This window comes from Tympanuchus pallidicinctus, unplaced genomic scaffold (assembly GCF_026119805.1).
Source record: "Tympanuchus pallidicinctus isolate F22 unplaced genomic scaffold, pur_lepc_1.0 scaffold26, whole genome shotgun sequence".
NCBI lineage: Eukaryota > Metazoa > Chordata > Aves > Galliformes > Phasianidae > Tympanuchus > Tympanuchus pallidicinctus.
Window position 1 is genome coordinate 10,405,608 of NW_026294743.1, and position 20,065 is coordinate 10,425,672.

General features: G+C 36.9%; 1 protein-coding gene across 1 annotated transcript in view; it reads left to right on the forward strand.

Annotated features, from left to right (window-relative positions):
* Positions 1–476: 476 nt before the first annotated feature.
* The window catches only part of FSTL5 (follistatin like 5), a 342,003-nt gene continuing 322,414 nt past the window's right edge, over positions 477–20,065 (forward strand). The window contains exons 1-2 of the mRNA XM_052690344.1: positions 477–561; positions 17,620–17,698. The gene's annotated coding sequence lies outside the window, so the exon portion shown is untranslated. The remainder of the gene's footprint in view (positions 562–17,619; positions 17,699–20,065) is intronic.

Genomic DNA, 20,065 nt, shown 5'->3' on the forward strand with positions numbered 1-20,065 from the left:
GCAATCATATTTACTGAAAAATAAATAATTTCATGCTAAGAAACAGGATACACTCTAGCTCGTACTAAGGCGATAAATGCACCAGAGAGAAGCCTTTGCAAACACTAAGTGATATTTTTAATATGCAGCACTATAATAGCAGAAGGACCAGCACAATGGGAGGATGCTAGAAAAGAAGGAAGAGAAACACTCCCCTATCTCTAAGGATCCAGATTCAGAATAAAAACTTCATATCTGAGGGACCTCCAATGAGAGATCCTACCCCAATGGGGTCTAAGAGAGGTGCAGCCACCCTTACTGGTCTCCCAGCTGAATTGCCTTCACCTGTGCTCCCAGGGCTGACCAGTCTTGTCTCCAGGTGCTCAGTGATTCAGGCTGTGATTCAGCTGTTCCCATACAAATGCAATCTATGCCTGTTTATTTAAGCAGAGACAATGTGAGTATCCCTAGAACTGAAATCCTTCAGAGAGGGGGAGTTTAGATTTAACTGAGTGCTATAGAGCAGTGTAGTGGCTGTTCTTGGACTGGAAGTTTCTAATTTCCACTACAGACAATTTCAAGGTAGGTAAGAGCTTAATCACTGTGTTCATTGTCCTGCCTTTGTTTATACTACTGCCTCAACTTGTTTATATGTTAGACTGTACATCGTTTTTGACTTGATGCTTAGCAATTACTGGTTCACGACATAGTATTTTTGCTGTGAGGATGAGAACTTTATAAGCTTTCATAGTTGCCTAAGAGTAGGAGAAAAAAAAAGTTCTTGGAATTCAGTTATTATCAGAACTGTATTGTGAACATCAGTGAAAGATGGAATGATATTCTCTTCCCTAAATAAACAATAAAAATAGGGGGTGTTTTTCTTTGCAGGCACAAAAAGAGTTACTGTGTCTGCTTTCTTTCCATTATGACATGAATATTTTCCCATCCAGAAGTCATTAGTGTAGTACTACTCGAACTACAGAAGTCTAGCATTAAAGTAGGCTCTGTAACTGCAAGCTTTGCTACATACAGCTAAATGACTTTTTGGCTGATGTTTTTTTGCCATAGCAAATAGCAGTAGTCATAAATGAATGCTCACGAAGTGTCATTACTATGACAAATGAAGGCTAACGTGGGGTAGCATGGCTGTGTTTTCTTTGTTGTCTTATGTTTTTATTTATTTATTGGGGGCTTAATTTCAAGCTATACGTTTATAAACAAGAACTGTGTCCTTTAAAAGATAAATCTGGAATTTGGGACTGCTGAGCAAAATAATTCATAGAAATGTAACACATAATTTTCTTTTATAAGTGATAATCTTAAGGGTGCGTAGATACAAACCTTCCTGCCAAACCTCCCTTTGTTTAGCAACTGCATGGATGTGCAGCTAAACTCAATATGCTGAAATTAATCAAAAAATAACAGTGTTCAGCAATTCTTTTGTTGTCATCTGTTTTCGAATGCTGTGTTTCACTTTTTCTCATGGTATGCCTTCTTCTTCATAAATGCCTTAGCATTTATGTCCTACTCAGAACTTTTTTGGCCAAAAATTTCCAAGAATTATGTTTTTGCCCAGATGTGGAATAGGAGCTTCATCCAGAATGTCAGCATGTAGTCAGGCCATTACCTATTTTTCAGATGGAGCATAAAATTACAGTTTCTTCCAGTACTTGAGGGTGACAAACAAGAACCGTGTGGAGGGCTATCGATTGAATCAAATAGACTGTGTATCACCACAGAAGGATGTTTCCAGAACTTTATTAACAGCAGAAATACAGGGCTAACAGCAGGCTACTTCAGAAAAGTAACCACCATGTTTTTTAGAATGAATTAATTATTTTTTTTTTAACTCTGTTCTTAGGACACTATTGTCTTGGTGGATTAACCTGTGAGTCTCAATAAACAGTGAAGCACAATAATATTCAGTAATTTAATAATCTTTATGCTTTTGTGCAGCTAACATCTATTTTCATGAATTTGTGGATGTGAATTTTACTATGAATTGGTGCATGTAACTTTTGTTTCTGTTAAAGAATATTATGGAGTGGCTCAGACTTGTAGCTCTTGGCACTCTGGTAACACTGATAAAGGAGTGATTATAATCCCTTTCAGTCTGATTCTGTGATATAGTTGGTAATTAGATGCATGGAAACCAGAAAGTAAACTTTTAAAATATATGACCATCCAGCACTGCTTACAAGTAGCTGAAATTAAAATAACAAAAGTTGTAGTGTCAGAATTTCATGCCAACATGGTGTTGTTTTCTAAGCACAGAGTATGAAATGGCACAGTAAAGCATCCTTGTCTGATAAATGTGGAGCTTTTAGGACCCTCTGCAGTATTTATGTAATTTATGCTGAATAATTCATGCTAAGTTAATTAGTTAATTAGTGCAGGTTCCACTGGAATGGAACACTATCTCTGAATTAGGATTTTGGTCTTTGCTGTCACATTATATTCTGAAAAATTATAGTAGAAATCTTACCTCTTGCATATTAATTTTCTCCAGTATTTTTTTCTCAGTTTGCAAAAATAATGCTGTACTTTTTCATGCACTATCCATTATAGTTTTGTGGTTTTGTGTCTCTATTTTTTTTTTTCTTTTATCTCCCACTGCAACTGTAATAAAACTTCAGCATAAAATGCAGTAAAATACCTCCTAGCAGTGTAGGATATGCAGCACTGAGAATTGTAAGGGCACAAGCTACTGCAGGAATACAGGGGCATAAACTGTAGAAACTGATTCTGTTGCTCAGTATTGCAGTGATACAAAGGCAGTTGAATGGGTGCCCAGCTGGACTTGATTACAAAACAGGTTCTTGCATTTACAGTTTTCTGGAGCACTCCAGCACCACATTTAAGCTATTTCCACAAAAGCAGAGCTCAGTGGCTGCCTATTTTTAGGGCCAGCCAAAAGCTTAGTAGTTGCACGCAAGCTCTATGAGATTCTGAACAGAGCACCATCTATGGAGCAATCCACAGGATTTAGTGACCACATGCCCTTGCTGTGCCTCACCTTCTTTTTGCTGTTCTTAAAGCACATGCAAAAGCTTTTTGGATGTGGGTTTTGGTTTGTTTTCTGTATTATTCCTCACATAGCCTTACACAGGTCTTTTACAAAGATTTTGACTCATTGTCTGTGAGTGCTCCAATACTTGGGCAGGGTGGAATGGTCAGCCTTACTAGTGCTTGAAGGCTGCCTGGGTCTTGAAGGAAGAGGGACTGTTTCCTCATTCTACCAAGTTGGTGACCAGCAGTAAGGCTCAACTGCTTGTCTGTTTTCTATATCGCTGATCTCTTACCTCAGAATGTGCAGTAAATAGGAAAATGACAGAACCTTATGGGCACAAGAAGAGAAAGCTCATTAAGCCATTTTTGCTGAAGGCTCTGACACATTTACATTCCACCTGGGAAGCAGTGAGCTTGCAGCTGCAGTGGATCAGACACAATGGGAGGGAAAAACCCTTTGCACACCAGGTGATGAAAAAGAAAAACCTCTCTCTGATATCAGAATGAGGAATTATATCAGTTCACAAAACAACAGTAGGTCTCAGACAAGGAACAGTTCTAGGAAATGGCAGGACTGAGGAATACCACGTATATTACAGTGCATAAAGTATGCAAGGTTCATGTTGCTTTTCTGGGTGCATTGTAGCTTAACACAGGAGGAAGCTGAATGTGAAAAAGAGATGTATTCCCAGCTGATGGTTTAAATAACCATCAGTTTTTTGAAGTGCTTGGTCAAGAAGGCCTATGGCATCCTGGCTTGTATCAGAAACAGCACTACCAGCAGAACCAGGGAGGTGATCAGATGGGCTGATCACCTTAACCTTTTGGTGGTAGGTGGGAGGTTGGACTAAATGATCTTGGAGATCGTTTCCAACCTTAACAATTCTGTGATTCTGTTATTGCCCTTAGAAGGAAAATGCGTCATGGGTGAACCTTATTCTTTGACAGTCACTGTTTTTTTACATGTTTTTATTGCTCATAAAAAAAACTGTGGAAACACAGAAACCAGAAACATCATCCAGTGTTGTCTTTGTGCAACTTTAACACTAGTGAGTCTAGTGAATGGTGCTTGCAAGGCAGAAAAAGTGTATTCTGAATGTTTTTTTCCTATTGTGTGAAAGGTGAAAATGGAGTTGAACATGAAATAACAAATCTAGCTGAATACTACTGGCTAAGGATGTGTAAGGAACTCAAGGTATTCCTATTACTTAAAATTTTTTCCAACTGCTGTGAAAATTCAATCTCTGTCAGCTGAATTGGGATAGCTCAGTTCCTGAAATATGGGAAGGATGGCCACATTCAGTGTGAGAATCACTGGTTTAGATTTTGAGTTGCCTATGTGCTATTGCACTCTAATACAGATAATCATCATTTTTGAAAGTGACAGAAACTGAAGATGGTGAGAACTGCTTGATTTCTATACGTTGAGAATTAAGGTTGCACACCTAGACTCCTATGTCTTGGTTTAGAACATTAGAAATCAATCTTGCGTGTCTTTGGCAGATGGTTATGAGGAAAGCGTCCATCGTTTCACTGGGCTTTGCAAATTCTTGCTGTTGATGAAAGGCAAGCTTGCAGTTTAAATGCATTTCTTCTTACATTGGGATTAGCAGGGGCACACAATTGATCAATTGATGTCACGAGTAAAAGTCAAGTCATAATTTTCAGGAAGGCAAGCATTTTCTCAGTCTACTGCTACAGTGAACTTAAGTTTGCTTCTTTCCTTTCCTTTACTCTCCTTTCTGTTATTCCTTTCTTGAATTTTCACAATAATAAATGAATTTCACTGATATTCTACGTCTGATACTGTGAATTCAGCAGAATTCTACAAGTGCAACATGACAGAATGGGGACACTCATTTAGAGTGGAAAAAAAAAAAAGGCATGCACCACTTTTCATTTTCTTTTGGGAACACTAGCTATTTTAAATCGGTGTCTGATATATTGCATATGCTCTGAATATTATTTCTTTCCAAAATCATCTTTCTTTAATGAATGTCCACTGTGAATATTTTATTCCATGAAAATGATATTTACCATTAATAGTTGAAGTAAAGAACACTTTTGTTCCCATGCACATATATCATATTTGTATAATAGACAATTGTCTATTCCTAAGGATCTTACCCTAGTTGCATCTAAAGCACTCTGCTATCAAATCTTAGTCCCCTGCATTATGCTGTATGATTATTTCTTTTCAGAAAAATGAACATTTTCCGTTTTCAGACTTCCATGATAACTTGCAGTGCTCCTGTTTCCACCCTGTAACTATTTCTGTTACTTACGTAAATGGAACCTTTGTGAATCTCTAGAAAAACATGAGATACCTAAAGTCACAGACCTTACAGTATTACTAAAATTTCCAGTGCTGTGAGGAGATTACAATATTAAAACAAGAACCCTAATAGAAGGTTGAAATGTTAGTTAAGCTCAGAACAATATTCACATAATAAAGTTCTGAATAATCAGAAGTAGATCTAGGATTAGAATTTTCAGATAAATTAGTAACATCCCTCAGTCAGTTTGTCACGGAGGAGTTCTGAAACAGAAAACCAGATGGTTTCTCAGTGACATTCAGCAGTGTTTTTGCATGTGATGAGCTTCCTTGCAGTAAAAACATCATTGTTTTTTCAACCAATTTTTTGCTTTATCAGTCAATTCTTTCACAGCTCAGCAGAAATAATGAGAATTTAATTTAAAATTTCTTTCCAACATTCTCTCTTTAGAGAAGTGAAGGAGAAGGCAAAATACTGAACGATAATTTAACACAATCTCATCTACCAGTTCAGGAAACCATTGCTGTTTATTACATTTTTTTTTCTTTAGTCTCTTTCCTAAATTGGACCAAATTAAAAAGGCACTAGTCTCTCTAGAGGAAGTAATGGTGAATTTCTAATAAAAATAATCTTATGAATGTTCTCACTGTTATGTGGAAAAAAAAGGACGTAATGAAACAAAATAAAAGAAAAACAAAACACAAACACAAAAAATGAAATGAGTTTACTTATTTCTTCCACTTAAATCATGTAGCACTTGTTGGCCTAAACAATCATTGGTTTACTTGTTAAAGCAAAAGGCTCTTTGCCCAGACTGAAGAACTGAAATTTTTATCTTCTCTTCAATATGACTTTTGTCACTAAAGAGCTTTTAAATTATAACAAAGCATTAAATACAGCCCAACCAGTGAGTAAAGGCATTTTGATCTTGCAACAATAAGCCTATACTAAAGCTTATCCTAACCACATGAAATTAAAATCAATCCAGTTAATAATTTATCTGTTGTTTTTTTTTTATAGTTACTGAGAATGTCATTTTTTTCATTTAAATAGTACCATAAAATGTGTTAAAGATGAATTCTTTTCCGCCAAAGACAGTTGCAGATTTTGATATTCATTTTTCCTTGGCTCTCTTTCTGTTGTGGGAGAAGTGAATGCTTGTGAAGCTTTTTTTAGGAGCATCTTTGTCAGATGGTGGCTAACCACTGTAAAAGAAATGACTTAAAATCTCATCTCTTACAGTCATGCCAAGATAGTTAATCAGAGCCATTCATGCATCTGACAAGTGTCCTTAATATCAAATTTTTGGTATTCTTTAATTGGTTTCTCACAGTTTTTCCATCAAAAACTGTTCCATTTGTGAGGATCAACCATGTGATCATGTTCCCCACATCCATATGATCATGCTAATCATCACTACAGCTGTTTTGAGGTAAATTCTCTCTCTCTCTCTCATATATATATATATATCCATATATATATATCCTTCTTCCTGTAATAAGAGTGATAAGAGAAACATTTTTAAAAAATATTTGTGGGGTTTATTTTTGTCATTGTTTTGTTTTGGGAGGAGAGCTTGTTTTTTTTAAATAGTCCTTAACACATCTTCTCCCAATTCTAGTTTGAAATAGATGGAAATTCATCTATATATATATATAGATAGTATATAGATATATATAGATAGTATGTAGAAAAAGAATGAGTTGAATCCAAGAAAGAGGATTTCTTCTACATGAGCATTTGCAGTTGCATTTCTCAATACATTTGTACATGTAGCTACAGTTTGGTGGGAAAGCAAAAATAAAATCGAATAATATCTGATTATCGTGTACAAGATAATATGTATATGTTCTATTTAATTACCAGCAAGAATAAGTTAATTTATGAATGAGCGAGGAACAGAATATATGTAAGGAGCAAGAAGACTTTTGTTTAGTGACACCCATATGTCTGACTGATAAGATGCTGCAGTGTATGCTTATTGCAGTCGAGCAGAGAAGTGCTACCTCTTCCATTGCGGAAGTAAAAGCACAGAAAGGTGGAAGAGAAATTAATATACTGCCTTGTAGCAAATGTCTTCTCTTTTTCAGGACAAGAGAAAAAGATATAATAACCTGACAAGTAGAAAAAATAAAAGTTTGAGGCCAACTGAATGTAATTTTTTCTGACACAGACTGAACTTCTTTTGCAGGGAGAATATTACACAGTACACTTGCCCAAGTCACAAGCTGCCACATGCTGCACTGGAGCCTTCCTTTTCATGTTTCCATGAAGTCCTTATAGTTGTCACCGTTATTTCATGTAGTACCTGCTTTGTAGCTTTCTGAAAAAAGTTGAGTGGGAAATATTACCAAAGCTTTGAAATAATAATAATTTGAAAAATCAACTTCAAGCATCAGGTCTTAAATTTCATGAGAGGTCTGAGGAACCTGAGATTACGCTCTGCCTATTAAGAGAGGGGGAAGAGGAAACCTCACAAAAAAAGCACTAGGGGCCAATTGTCATAGAGTTGCTTATCGGAGCATTAAATTCCCTAAACTTGTAGAAAATTGGCTGGTCTGTCTGCCAGAAGGTGCAGAAGGTGATGGAACTAAAAGACCCAGGAGATCCATCCATGGGTTGGAAGGGACCTCAAGGATCATGAATCTCCAACCCCCCTGCCATATGCAGGGCCACCAACCTCCCCATTTAACACCAGACCAGGCTGCCAAGGGCCCCATCCAATCTGGTCTTGAACACCTCCAGAGATGGACGGGGCATCCACAAGCTCTCTAGGAAACCTATTCCAGCACCTCACCACTCTCTATGTAAAGAGCTTAACTAAAGATCAGCAGACCTTAAGATCTTAAGAAGCAGATCCTTCTCAAGGCCCTACTTTCCATGGGCACATGGAAAATAAAGATGCAGTGACAGCTGGTAACCAATGTGGCTTCAGCAAGGGCAAGTCATACCTGACAAAATTGGTTGCCTTATATGATGAAGTTACAGTGTCAGTGGAAAAAGGCAGAACAACTGATGTCATCTACCTGGACTTGCACAAAGCATTTGTCACCATCCAGCATGACATCCTGGTTGCCAAATTGGGGAAAAATGGATTTGATGGGTAGACCACTTATTGGATAAGGAATTGGTTGGATATTCACACTCAAAGAGTTGGCTCGATGTCCAAGTTGAGAACAGTGTTGAGTGACATCCCTCAGGGATTGGTGCTGGGGTATGTGTTATTTAACATCTTTGTAGGTGACACAGGCCTTGAGATCAAGTGCATCCTCAGCAAGTTTGCAGATGGCACCAAGCTGAGTGGTGCAGTTGATGTGCTAGAGGGAAGGGATGCTATCCAGAGGGACCTGAGCAGGCTGGAGAGGTGGGACCATGCCGACCTCATGGAGTTCAAGAAGGACAAGTGCAAGGTCTTGCACTTGGGTAGGGTAACCCCAAGTACAGATACAGGTTGGGCAGAAAATGGCTTGAGATCAGGAGTGAGGAGAACCAAATCGTTCTATGATGCTATGAAATAGGTGCCTGCAAAATACTGTGAGCTTTCACTTGTTCTGTTACACTTCTCATGAAAAGCGTTACCATTACTGAAGTTGTTCATTTAAACTGTTTAAGATCAACCTGTATTGTTTTGGTGGTATTTTAAATAGTTCTTACTGCGTATTTCTAAGAGATGGTGCATTCCAACCCTTAGTTACACTACTCTGGAAATACTGTCTTTATTACAATTTAAATGACCGTGCTAAGATAATGAGATCTTAATGATATCTAATGATGCTTTCCCTGTTTTTAATTTTTCTCATGCAATTCAGAACACCAGCAAAAGAAATCAGTTTCGAAATTGAATAATTTCTTTTATATTCCTGAAAAGCACTAGCTACTTCTTTTATTGAGATTTGTTGAGCTTTTTTTGAAGTTGACATGTTGACTTGTCACGCTGATCACTAACAATCAGTCTAAGTACTTCTTAGAGGTAATGAAGAGGCATCTCGGTCTCTCAGAGGAGGGCCCTGATTCACGTTTTTGTCTTCCCTCGTGTATTGAGCTGGATTAAATGCCTGGTTATCTTCATAGGAACATTTGACCACTTAGATTTCAAATTCTGTGAATTATTCCTCTAAACAGAAAGGTCCCACGTTCCTGGCTCTTGCTTAGGGTAGGGCATTGATCTCTTGTGCTTCACAGTTCAATATCTCATCCTAGAAAGATGTTCATAGCTGCACATTCCTGAAGCAGAAGAGGCAGTGTGACTAGAAACAGTGGTAGGAGCGGTCTTTGCTCTTTCTTGGTCTTTTCTCCTAAACATAATAGTGTGTTTTAGGAAGCTAGATTTAAAAAGATCAGCCTGTCTCTGTGATGAAAATCCTTTTAGTGAAGGTTCATTCTTTTCCTCATATTTTTTAACTTCTAAGATCTGATTCTGAATATACTTTCGAATAAAGCAAAATCCATCTACATAATGAATGGCATGTCTAAATTTACATCTTCTGCCAGTATTTGTAAAATTGCACCCCCGTGTTGTTCTAAGCAGTTGTGCAATCAGAGCAGATCTTCAGTAGGTTGAGGTTACAATTACAGAAGAAATACTTTTACCTTAATCTTCTGCCTGAAAAAATAAAAATAAAAAATAAAAAATCCATTCTCCTGCTGGAAAGACAGCATAAAAACTTGAAAAATACAATCCTTTTATCACATGGCTTGGGGAATAAATTAAATACATGTCATACTATTTGCAGCAAATAAGAATCTGATTAGACCCTTAGATACAATATTTGCAGCTCAGCTGCAAGTGAGGCTGTGGAAAAATCCATGCTGTGTTTGGGGGGAAAAATGTGGAATTATGGGGAATGTAATAAATTGAAATTGTCTGAAATTGAAGCTACGAATAAGGAAACAGTTATTTCACTTGTCTGAGGACTGCATGGCACAATAGAAGTCATTTATCACATATTTTGTTCTTAGTTAAATAACATCGACTAAGAAGAAAATTAGTTTGGAAAGATGGGATTTTCATGCTGTCAAGAACCATGCCTGATAATATAGCAGGAATATTGAAAAGGAAGAAAAGGAATAAAGTCTTGGCTGTGATCTGTGCCTTTTCAAGTTTATTAGAGTTTTCAGTGACAAACCAGGCTTTAAAATGTTCTTAGTTTTCTGTACACTGAAAGCTAGGATGCCTTTCTTGATCTAAGGAAACCTATAAAAAAAAGAAATTTCTGGTCTTTTTTCAACAATGAAATAACTTCTGTGAATATTCCAGAATATTATTGGAACTTGCAGGATATTTCAAAATAGCTTCCAAGAGGTGGTATTTTTAGGGGTGTGTGTGTACATTTATATGTGCAAAATAATATGCATATATACTCTCTGATCCCCTGTACTTGGATAAAAATAGATATAAAACATATTTGATAATTGTAGATGCAGTTTGTCTTATTTTATTCCTTCTGGAGGATCTCTTTTTTATTTTCTCAAGTGAACTGTGAATTTGGTGATACTTAAATAACTGAGCAGTTGCTGTCGTGTTATGGTACATCATAAAGAATAATCACTCCAGATTTGGGCAAAAAATAAATAATGATAAAAGCATGTATTTTAGAGGACTAACTATTCAATTAGGTTACTTCAGTCTAAATATACCTTCAATAAAATGTGGTAACAGAACTTCTTCATGTGTGCAGCTTCTTAAATTTCCTAAAGATGACTATTACTGCAGACGATGCAATAAAAATTGGAATGGGGACTGAGAAAATTATTGTCATAAAATGGTGGTGTATTCATGCTTTGCAATGTTGTGTCTTATAATTGAAGTCAGAACACTCTTTTGTCTGAGTTTCAGGTATTTTTGTAGCAAATAATCTTGTCAGCTGATACTGAAAGGCTGGTAATGTTGAGGTGACTGACAGTGTTCTGTAGTTTGGGCTGAACTTGAGAAATATGTTAACAAATCTAAGCTGCAGAGCTAAATTAGGAGGAAAATAAGAAGCTGAAACTCTTCATTTTGAATTTTTGTCTTAAAATGACAGATCTGAACCAGGCTTTCTCAGATGAACACTGTAATGTATGAGTTTCCAGTGCTATAATAGTGCCTCACTAGCTCGGTGCTCCTGTATCTGTTTCATAAGAAAACTGGGCATGTATCCTCTTTTCAATCCAGAACAACTAGATTTCCATAAAAGTTTTACTCCAGATAGATAGACCTCACCTGTTTTTTAGGTGTCATCTTCAAAGCTTGCAGATTTTTCTGAGAATTGGACTGCACCTTTGGAGTACTCAGGCACGTCTGTGAAATCTGAAGGTTGAGCTTTCTGTACTGTTGAAATGAGCAATGCTATGGCATTGGGTAATGCTGTTCTCTGATAAGTATTGCTGAAGTACTAGTATTGCATTCTTTTAGTTTGCTGGTCTATATGCTAATTTCTTTGTGTGTGTATTGTCCTTAAAGTCTTAAAGAAGACAATTTCTCACTTTTGTTCCTTGGATTTTCTAAAGTATTTGTTAGAATCACAGAATCACCAAGGCTGGAAAAGACCTCTGAGATCATCCAGTCCAACCATCCATTTATCACCAGTATTTCCCATTAAATCACATCCCTCAGTACAACATCTAAACATTTCTTGAACACCTCCAGGGATGGTGGCTTCACCACCTCCCTGAGCAGCCTGTGCCAATGCCTGACCACTCTCTAGAGAAGTATTTCCTAATATCCAACCCGAATCTCCCCTGGTGCAACTTAAAACCACTCTAGTCCTATTGCTAGTTATATAAGTTATATGTTATAGCTAGTTATATGACTCCCACCTTGCCACAACCTCCTTTCAGATCACCATAGAGAGTAATAAGGTCACTCCAAGTCTCCTCTTCTCCAGACTGAACAACCCCAGCTCCCTCAGCCGCTCCCCATAAGACTTGTACAGCATTCACAAATTTATTTTAAGTCCTCTTAGATTATTATTATTTTTTTTTACATAAGAGTTTAAAACCCACAAAGTGTTACTTTTCAGTTCTCCAACTTGTGAGACACGGTAACACATATTCTTTAGTCCAGTACATTCCAGAGGATTTTTATTGGGGTTTACTGTCTTGGTTTTATGATTTTCATTATTGTTATTCCACATCATAACATCGTGTAGTGCACTGGGAGTTAAAGAGCTAATACTCCAGTTCTGGGTACCTGTCCCAGAAGAGAAGAACTACATCCCCCAGAGGGCTGTTCACTGTTCTGTTACCGTTCAGAGGGAAAGATAAAAACTGCAGATCACAAGACCTTCCTTTTTTCCCTTTCAATCTTTCAGCTCATCTCTGTTGCAGGTGCTCTATCTTCTCAGCTTAGAGTAAGGTCTTTGGTTTTTGGATGGTCTCACACTTTATTTGATTTATTATCTTTAATTCTAATTATGTTGTATTATACTGTATTATGGTGCGTTACCTTGCTTTCTGTTATCTTACTTAGTAAATTATTTTGTTTCTCCTCAGATCATTGCTTCTGTTTTGGTTTTAGGCCCATCTCTCTACCATTTTCCTCTTTTTCTTTTTCCTGGGCTGTGGGTCCATAGGCTCCCCTGTCCCACTAGTCAAACCAGCCCGTAAACCCTTGACACTTACTGTTCTAGCAGAAAAAAATTTACTGGCTGTACATATTGCCTTTGAAATGGCTTGAAGAATCACTTCAAATCACATGCAAATTTTGTAAGCTTGCTTTAATCTTTGATGTTTCCATTGGACTGGTGTGGAGTCCTAATGCCCTTGTGGTTCTCAGCAGTGGTTTGTCTGCCACTGGCTGCCCTGTGAGCCTGAGCAAATATATTTTGAGTCCCATGACACACAATTTCTAACTGGTTTCTCAATTCCATGGAGATGAGCAGATGTTGTGCAAAACTGTCATTGCCTATTTTTAAAAGAAAAAATAACTGACTACATTATTTGTTGCTGCTGCAGTGACATTTAAGTTCACTAGTGGCTTAACAACTAAATCTTGGTCCTGAGTCTTAGACTCAATTACTAATGCACATCGATCCTAGGGTTCCTGAAGATAGATACTTTTTCTCTTGTATTAGGAAATGAAAGGCTTCTGCTACTATTTGTTATAGCTTACTGACTCTGGAGATGGGATAGGATAATCCTTCATACTTTCCAGTTTTCACTGGATTCTTCAACAATAATAGCAATAAAGCACAAAATTATTAACTCTAATTGGTTTATGAAGTTTAAATGTGAAGGCTTGAGTGTTCTTCTTTTCAGTCTCCTTTGGTTTTATTTTATTGTATATCCTGGTTTTATCATGATGCCTGGAAACCCGGGTGCAGTGGAGCCAAGTTATTCTTTGGTCACCTGCTAGGTGTTTAGTTTTCAGTTTGAATGAAGTTAAAGCCTGTGCTGTCTCTAGGAATTTCTTTTTTCCTGCATTTTTAGGAAACAAAATAGCAAAAAAAAAAAAAAAAGCTCACAAAGAACCTCTCTGACAGAAATCAGAAAACTTCTGATGTGGTTCTGGGGGTTGTTTAAAGCAGCAGGACCAGCTGACGGACTTGAATGTCTTTGTAGACAGCAGTTTTCAACAGAATTCTGCAAAATGATGTTGCTCTGAGCACAGTATGGATTAGTAGAGAAAGAAATCTGAAGCTGTTTGTAAAGAAACTTTTACCCAGTGCCCAATGTACGGCATATTTCTGGTTTTATCTGTGTTAACTTAATAAGGAAGCAGTCAGATTTCAGGCCATGACAACCTCCTCTGTGTATGTTTCCATGGTGTTCTTGGCTTTTTTTTTTTCCTCCCCTAACTTATTCTTTGCAGGCATGAACATAATTTGTTTAGTTGTGAAAAGAAAGGAAGGAAAAAAGAGACAGCAATGGCAGTCCTTTATTAATCTCTGTAGGTCCTACACACCCTTTTATTTTGGATGATAAAGAATGCCTGTATTTGCTCACGAGATTGGCTATGTGATGTTAGGGAGGTAGAAAGAGACTTGATCCCTTGCTTGCTTTTACCTTGACAGTCTGGGTGACAGGCATGTTAAATATTAACCATACAGCACGTGGCAATTAGAAAATGAGATTAGGAAAGCACAGAAAATTCATTGTAAATTTATATTAACAGAAAACTTTTGCCGGAAAGTTGTTTTCCCTTCCAATCTTCCCCACTTGCCCAACATCTTTAGTTAGGATTAATGAGTTACATTATATTTACAGGGCTACACAATATTTCAGTAACGGAGGTAGGTTTGAACATTCTCTGATGCAGACAACAAATATGAAGAAGCCAGCTCCATAAAATTACTCAGTTGTGTTGATGTCCCCATCCATAGGTGATCTAACAGTGACTTCATTTGCAAAGCGTGTAGCCTTCAGATACCTTTAAATAGAGCAAAAACTGAGGGATTTCCTTCTACTCCTGGTGAACGTGCTAACTACCATGAAGTTTTTAATTGCTGTTTTGTCTCAAAAAGCTGTTGAAAACTAATTGCATAAACTCTGAAACAAGAGCAAGATGTTAGACATCTTTTCCCCTCCAGTTCTATGAGACAGATCAATTGAATATCTGAGTCCGGAGCATTTCACAGTTTGGTGGATAATTCTCCTTTTGCATTCAATAAGAAGCCTGAAGTACTGTACATGGGGTTGAGAACTGAAAAAACTTTGCCCAGGACCTACGGACTTATAAATGTCTGATTTGTTTCAATGTTCTGTGACCTGATTCTCCTCCACTTATAAGAATATATTACTCACACTGGAAGTTTTGATTTATGTTGCTGCGGCAGAATTTGTGTTTGAACTTTGACTTCAAGGGTAAATAGGACAGAATTTTCAATGCCAAGATAGAACGCCAAGTTTATCTCAAGAGTGTTGCTGTATTTGACTGACTTTTAGTGAATAATGGTGAAGTTTGAACATATGAAATTTTAAGCTTGTGTTATTATATAATCTTGTGATCGTGAGACTAGCAGCAGCAGTGAGAAAAGAGTTGTAAGGATATATATGCATTTTTATTTCTACTACAATAATACAAAACAACACATATGTAAGGCCTAATCTTGCTTCAAAAGGAGGCTTGATTTGTCTATTTATTTTTCTGACTCTCCATCTGCTTCTTGTCTTTAAATAACATTGTCTGTCTTTTTTGACAAAGATGTACTGTGTTCTGCGTGTACTTGATTGTAACAAATGTGCCAGCACATTTTCTACAGTTGTACCACCAATCAGACTGTGTCAACTATTAATATTCATTCCTATGAAACTGAGGTAGTGCTGCTCAGTAGTTAGCAGCATATTGGGTAACCTTCCCAACAGCAGTTCTGAGAGGCTCTGGTATGTGTCAAAATTCCATCACAGATGTTGTCTCTGTCCTAATTAGTTCTGAATTCATGGAAAAAATCAGAAAAGAAAATGAGCACAAAGCAGCATAGAAGAAATCTGAACATCTCTCTATTTTCAGAAGGATTTTTAACACCTTGGGATGCATTGTGTGTTGATTATAGATCTATTTTGCCAACAGATTAGCTTTGAAAAATCAAGGCTATATTTTTCAGGTGTTTAGAACTAACATGTTTTGCTGAAAATTGCTAGGTGTCAGCTTCCAGCACTTAAAGCAGTTTGTGACCTTTCTTTGAAAAATGTGGAAATGCTATTTAATAGAAAGTGATTCTCCATTTAAAGTCACCTAATCTGGACAAACTATAAATTTTGAGATACTGCAGTGTCATAATAGAGAGCTTTTATGTGCATGCAGTAAAGCACCATTAGGCATACAGGCTATGAGTTTGAAAACAGGGCAAATTTGCTATTAAGCTCTTGATTGCTGTCTCATTTCAGAGTATGGGCTGTAAGAAGTGCGTCTTGCTCCTTGTGCAATGAAGGCATGGTGCTTGGCAGCTCAGTGGCTGCAAAATGATTAGCAGCACTCATTAAATGTCAGTACAAGTCTTGCCAATCAGCAGTAGCTGGGAAACCAAAAGGTTAATACTGTTTTTTTCCTTCTGATCCCTTTAGCAGGGATTTGAACTGATCTTTCCCAAAACAGACAAAGTCACTGATCTCTTTAATTTTTTGTGGAAGACTTTGTACTTATGGATGTTTGAAAGCTTAATTTTGAATAAGCATTTAAAAACTTAAGGAAATTTTGGATGTGGTTGCAATAGGAAAGAATATATGAATTGCTTGGCAACAATGCAATGCGTAGTTCTACTCCTATTAAGGCTGGCTTTTACTTTTCCCCAGTATTGAGTATTCAGAATTTGGAAAGATGGGGGGGGGGGAGGGAGTGTCAGGGAGAAGAAATTGCAACCACTCTTCCGATCTCCCAGTTCAAACTCTTTATTTGCAACTCAGTCAATATGTACAGTAACACGTGCTGTTATTCACAGGGTTGCTCATATGAAGTGGCTGTGTTTGGTTGATAGCTCTTTTGCAATTGTTCCCAGAAAATATAGAGAATGAGTTTGACAGATTTTTTTTTTCTAGTTTTTTCCTTCATTTCTTCTAAAGAATGTATTCCATTTTGTTCCACCTTGTTCTAACCTGGCCCAAGAAAGGAGTTCTAAATATGATGGAGAAGAAATGTTTTAAGTATAAACTATTGCTATGCAAGCAAAATAAATTGGAAAACTGAGTCTCTATAATTTACTTGACTTTTTTCTGGATAGTAAATTATAAAAGGAAACAAAAATTAGCTTGTCATAGAGAAGATGCCCCCCAAAATTGTACCTTATTGCAGCTACTATTACTGGAAGCCAAATAATAGCTGCCTTTATCTGTGCCTGGAGGTTGTTCAAATGGCATGAAAAAAAGAAGTTTTCTCAGCAATAAAACTGGGAAAAGCCCCTTTTAATACAAATTCCTAACTAAATGGTTAAGTGCTGTAGGAGGGGAAAAATATCCTAGGGTTTTCTTTTAATCAAGAGTATTAATGTTTTTAATAAAGTTAAAAATAAAAAAACAACAACAATGTATTCAGAAACTCAATGAAGGAAAATACCAGTGATAACAAAACAAACAAAAGCCAGAAGATGAAATATTCTTTTTGATCTGAGATGTTTTTTGCATCTAATGCAATGAAAAATGTATTCCCACAGCTCTGCTCTGCAGTAGACTGTAATACCAGACCTTAGAACTGTGACAAATTGAGACAGAAACCTCAAGTAATTGAAAAGGACCCATGCTGTCCAGTGATATCTTACATTTATATGAAACAATACCAGAAATTGTGGGGAGGTTTTTGTGTATTGACTGCTATATTTATCTTACACGTACATTCAACTTTGTGTCTTGTTTTTATGTGTTTTTTTTTTAATTGTAACTTGTTTTCTGCCTTTTCAATAGTTTTATATATGGAAATTATGAAATATGTAATTTTTCTCTGCAGGAGAACATCATTATTGTAAGGAAGACCTATGGAAAGTTGCTTGTGCTGTTGAAGTGCGGTGGTATTTCTAACAATGCAGGTAAGCACGAATCTGCAAAGACTTCTGAAATATTTTGACAGTTATTTTTTTCAATCAGTATCAACAGAAATAAATTCTTTGTATTCCTGTGTTGAGGAAAATAGAGGTGTGCAAACCATCCTAAAGTATCTGAGTAGTTACATCACCTATCGAGAGAGTTTTTGTAGTTCCTGTCTTTTTCTCCCAAGAGAGGAGTGCTCTTACTACCAGATCTGCTTTTCTAACTAAAGATCATTTTGCTAAAGCCCCCCTTCAGCCTCCTCTGAGGAACAGTATTCCAGTTGACATGGGCTTTAATATTCCATGCATGGTTACTATTTTGTGTGAATTGCTATAAACAGCAATAAATTAGATAGTAGCATTGTGAATAACTACTTTTTTTATAGCTGCTATAGCTGATGCTTTTCCTATGGTGACAAGAATGTTAAAATATCTGTAAGATTCGAAATGATTTGTTCTTAGTAGTTATGATGTTAGCACAAAAGGAGTGGAACATGGATGTAGAATATTTATTATAGAAAATGACAGGAGGTGTCCTAAAGCCACGTTTTCACTTAAGAACAAGTATGTTTATCTATGTGATGAAAGGCCAGAATACCTGTGTTTCTGAAAGCAGTCTTTTAATGAGTGCTTGCCCCCAAAAATTGGAATTCTAAATGGACCAGACTTCCAGGTGAATGGTTTGAGTTCATTTTAAGCTTCAGAAGTTGTTTGTAAATAAGCAAATGGTAGTAAGTTAGTGCAGATTTGCAGATGAACTTGAAAGCTCTGACAATATAAATTATATTGAAGATTGCTCATAGCAAGCTTAAATTATTACATACACATAATGAGATGAAAAAAAGCATTGCCTGTGCTGAGGTAGGGTGGGGAGAAGGAAATGGTGTGGGGGTGAATTTGTTGTAGTAATGGTTTTGTTTCAAATCAGTGTGAACTCTGACTTTCTCAGGGCTGAGAGCAAACATTGAGAGCCCGAATACTGGATGTTAAGATAACGTGTTGCCAGAGGTACCTAATCAAAGAGCAATTAATTTTTTTTTTAATACAGCCACTCTTTATATTATTCTGTTAATGGTAAATATAAATGTATTTATATATAAATAAAAATAATAAGAATTTTAAAAAATTACATAGGGTGCCATGGATTTAAAAGCATCTTTATGATTCTTTGGCTGCCTTGTAGTCTCTTACACAACAGATTTCCTCCAGCTTTCCCAGCCGTTATGCCAGTCAGATATACCTGCAGGAGGCAGGGAATCTGTGCTTTTTTCATATCAGAGCCTGGTGATTCTCGGGGGTACAAGTTGGCCTCTTGTTTTGGTTGTAGTGCCTGAGACAAAGTGAAGGGAGCAGAAAAGGCAGGGTAAACAGTGCTAACAGAAGTAGAAAAATCTGTGTTATGTGACAAATGTCGGCTCATGGGTCGTGAGGAATTGCTAAGTGATGTGTGTCTGGTGAGAGAGGATGCCAGTAACTGCAGAGGTCTGTGCATTTCCCACAGTGAGATCCATGCTTTTATCTGCAATCCTGTTTACTGATAAAATGAAAGTCACTTTGTGTTTGATCAAGTCATTCTTCAGCTACTTGAATGTTGCTATTATGGCAAAACTTAAAACACTTTTGGCGTGTTTTCAAGATCTCAAAACGGGAAAAGAAAATAGAGGCAGTGGCATAACACAAAAGACCAGTCCTCTTCCAGAATTTTTTGACAGACTGCTTCCACATTCGACTTTTAAATGTTACATTCTTGTGAGATACTCAGATGATCAATGTCACGGAAAGAAAACTCACAATTTGTGCTCTAGAATAAAATTTCTGCACTGTAGCTACAAAGAAATGAAATGATCTCGTAGGAAAATATGCAAATAACATAAGACACCTTTGCTTTGTGTAGAGTGAAATCCCTAACCGAACAAGTGTCCAAAGCTGAAGTTTATTTATGAAGCTGGGGTCTGAAAGCCCATTAAATATCTGAGTGGTAAGCTGTTAAAATGTCTCGTGTTTTGAAACTGTGTAGTTCCTATAAGAGAAACAAAACACAATTTTTACTTGGCAGAATGAGAAAATGGCATTGTGGGAAAACAGATAAGGGCTGCTCCAAAAGTAATGCCTCTTGTTTTACTATGTTGGCCCGCAATATCAGAGGCAAATGTTGGTGGTATGGCAGTGGGAGTTGAACCTTTACAACAGTATTCGATTGCATGTTGCTGCTTTGTGACAGATGACAGCAGAAAGGCAGTCTGAAAAATAATACCTGGCATAGAAGTGCATATGAAGCAAAGGTGTGTAATGGAATTCTGTCATGCAAAAAGAATGGCACCCATTGAGGTTTGTGGAGACCAAACAGTAGGTGTAAGCAGAGTGAGT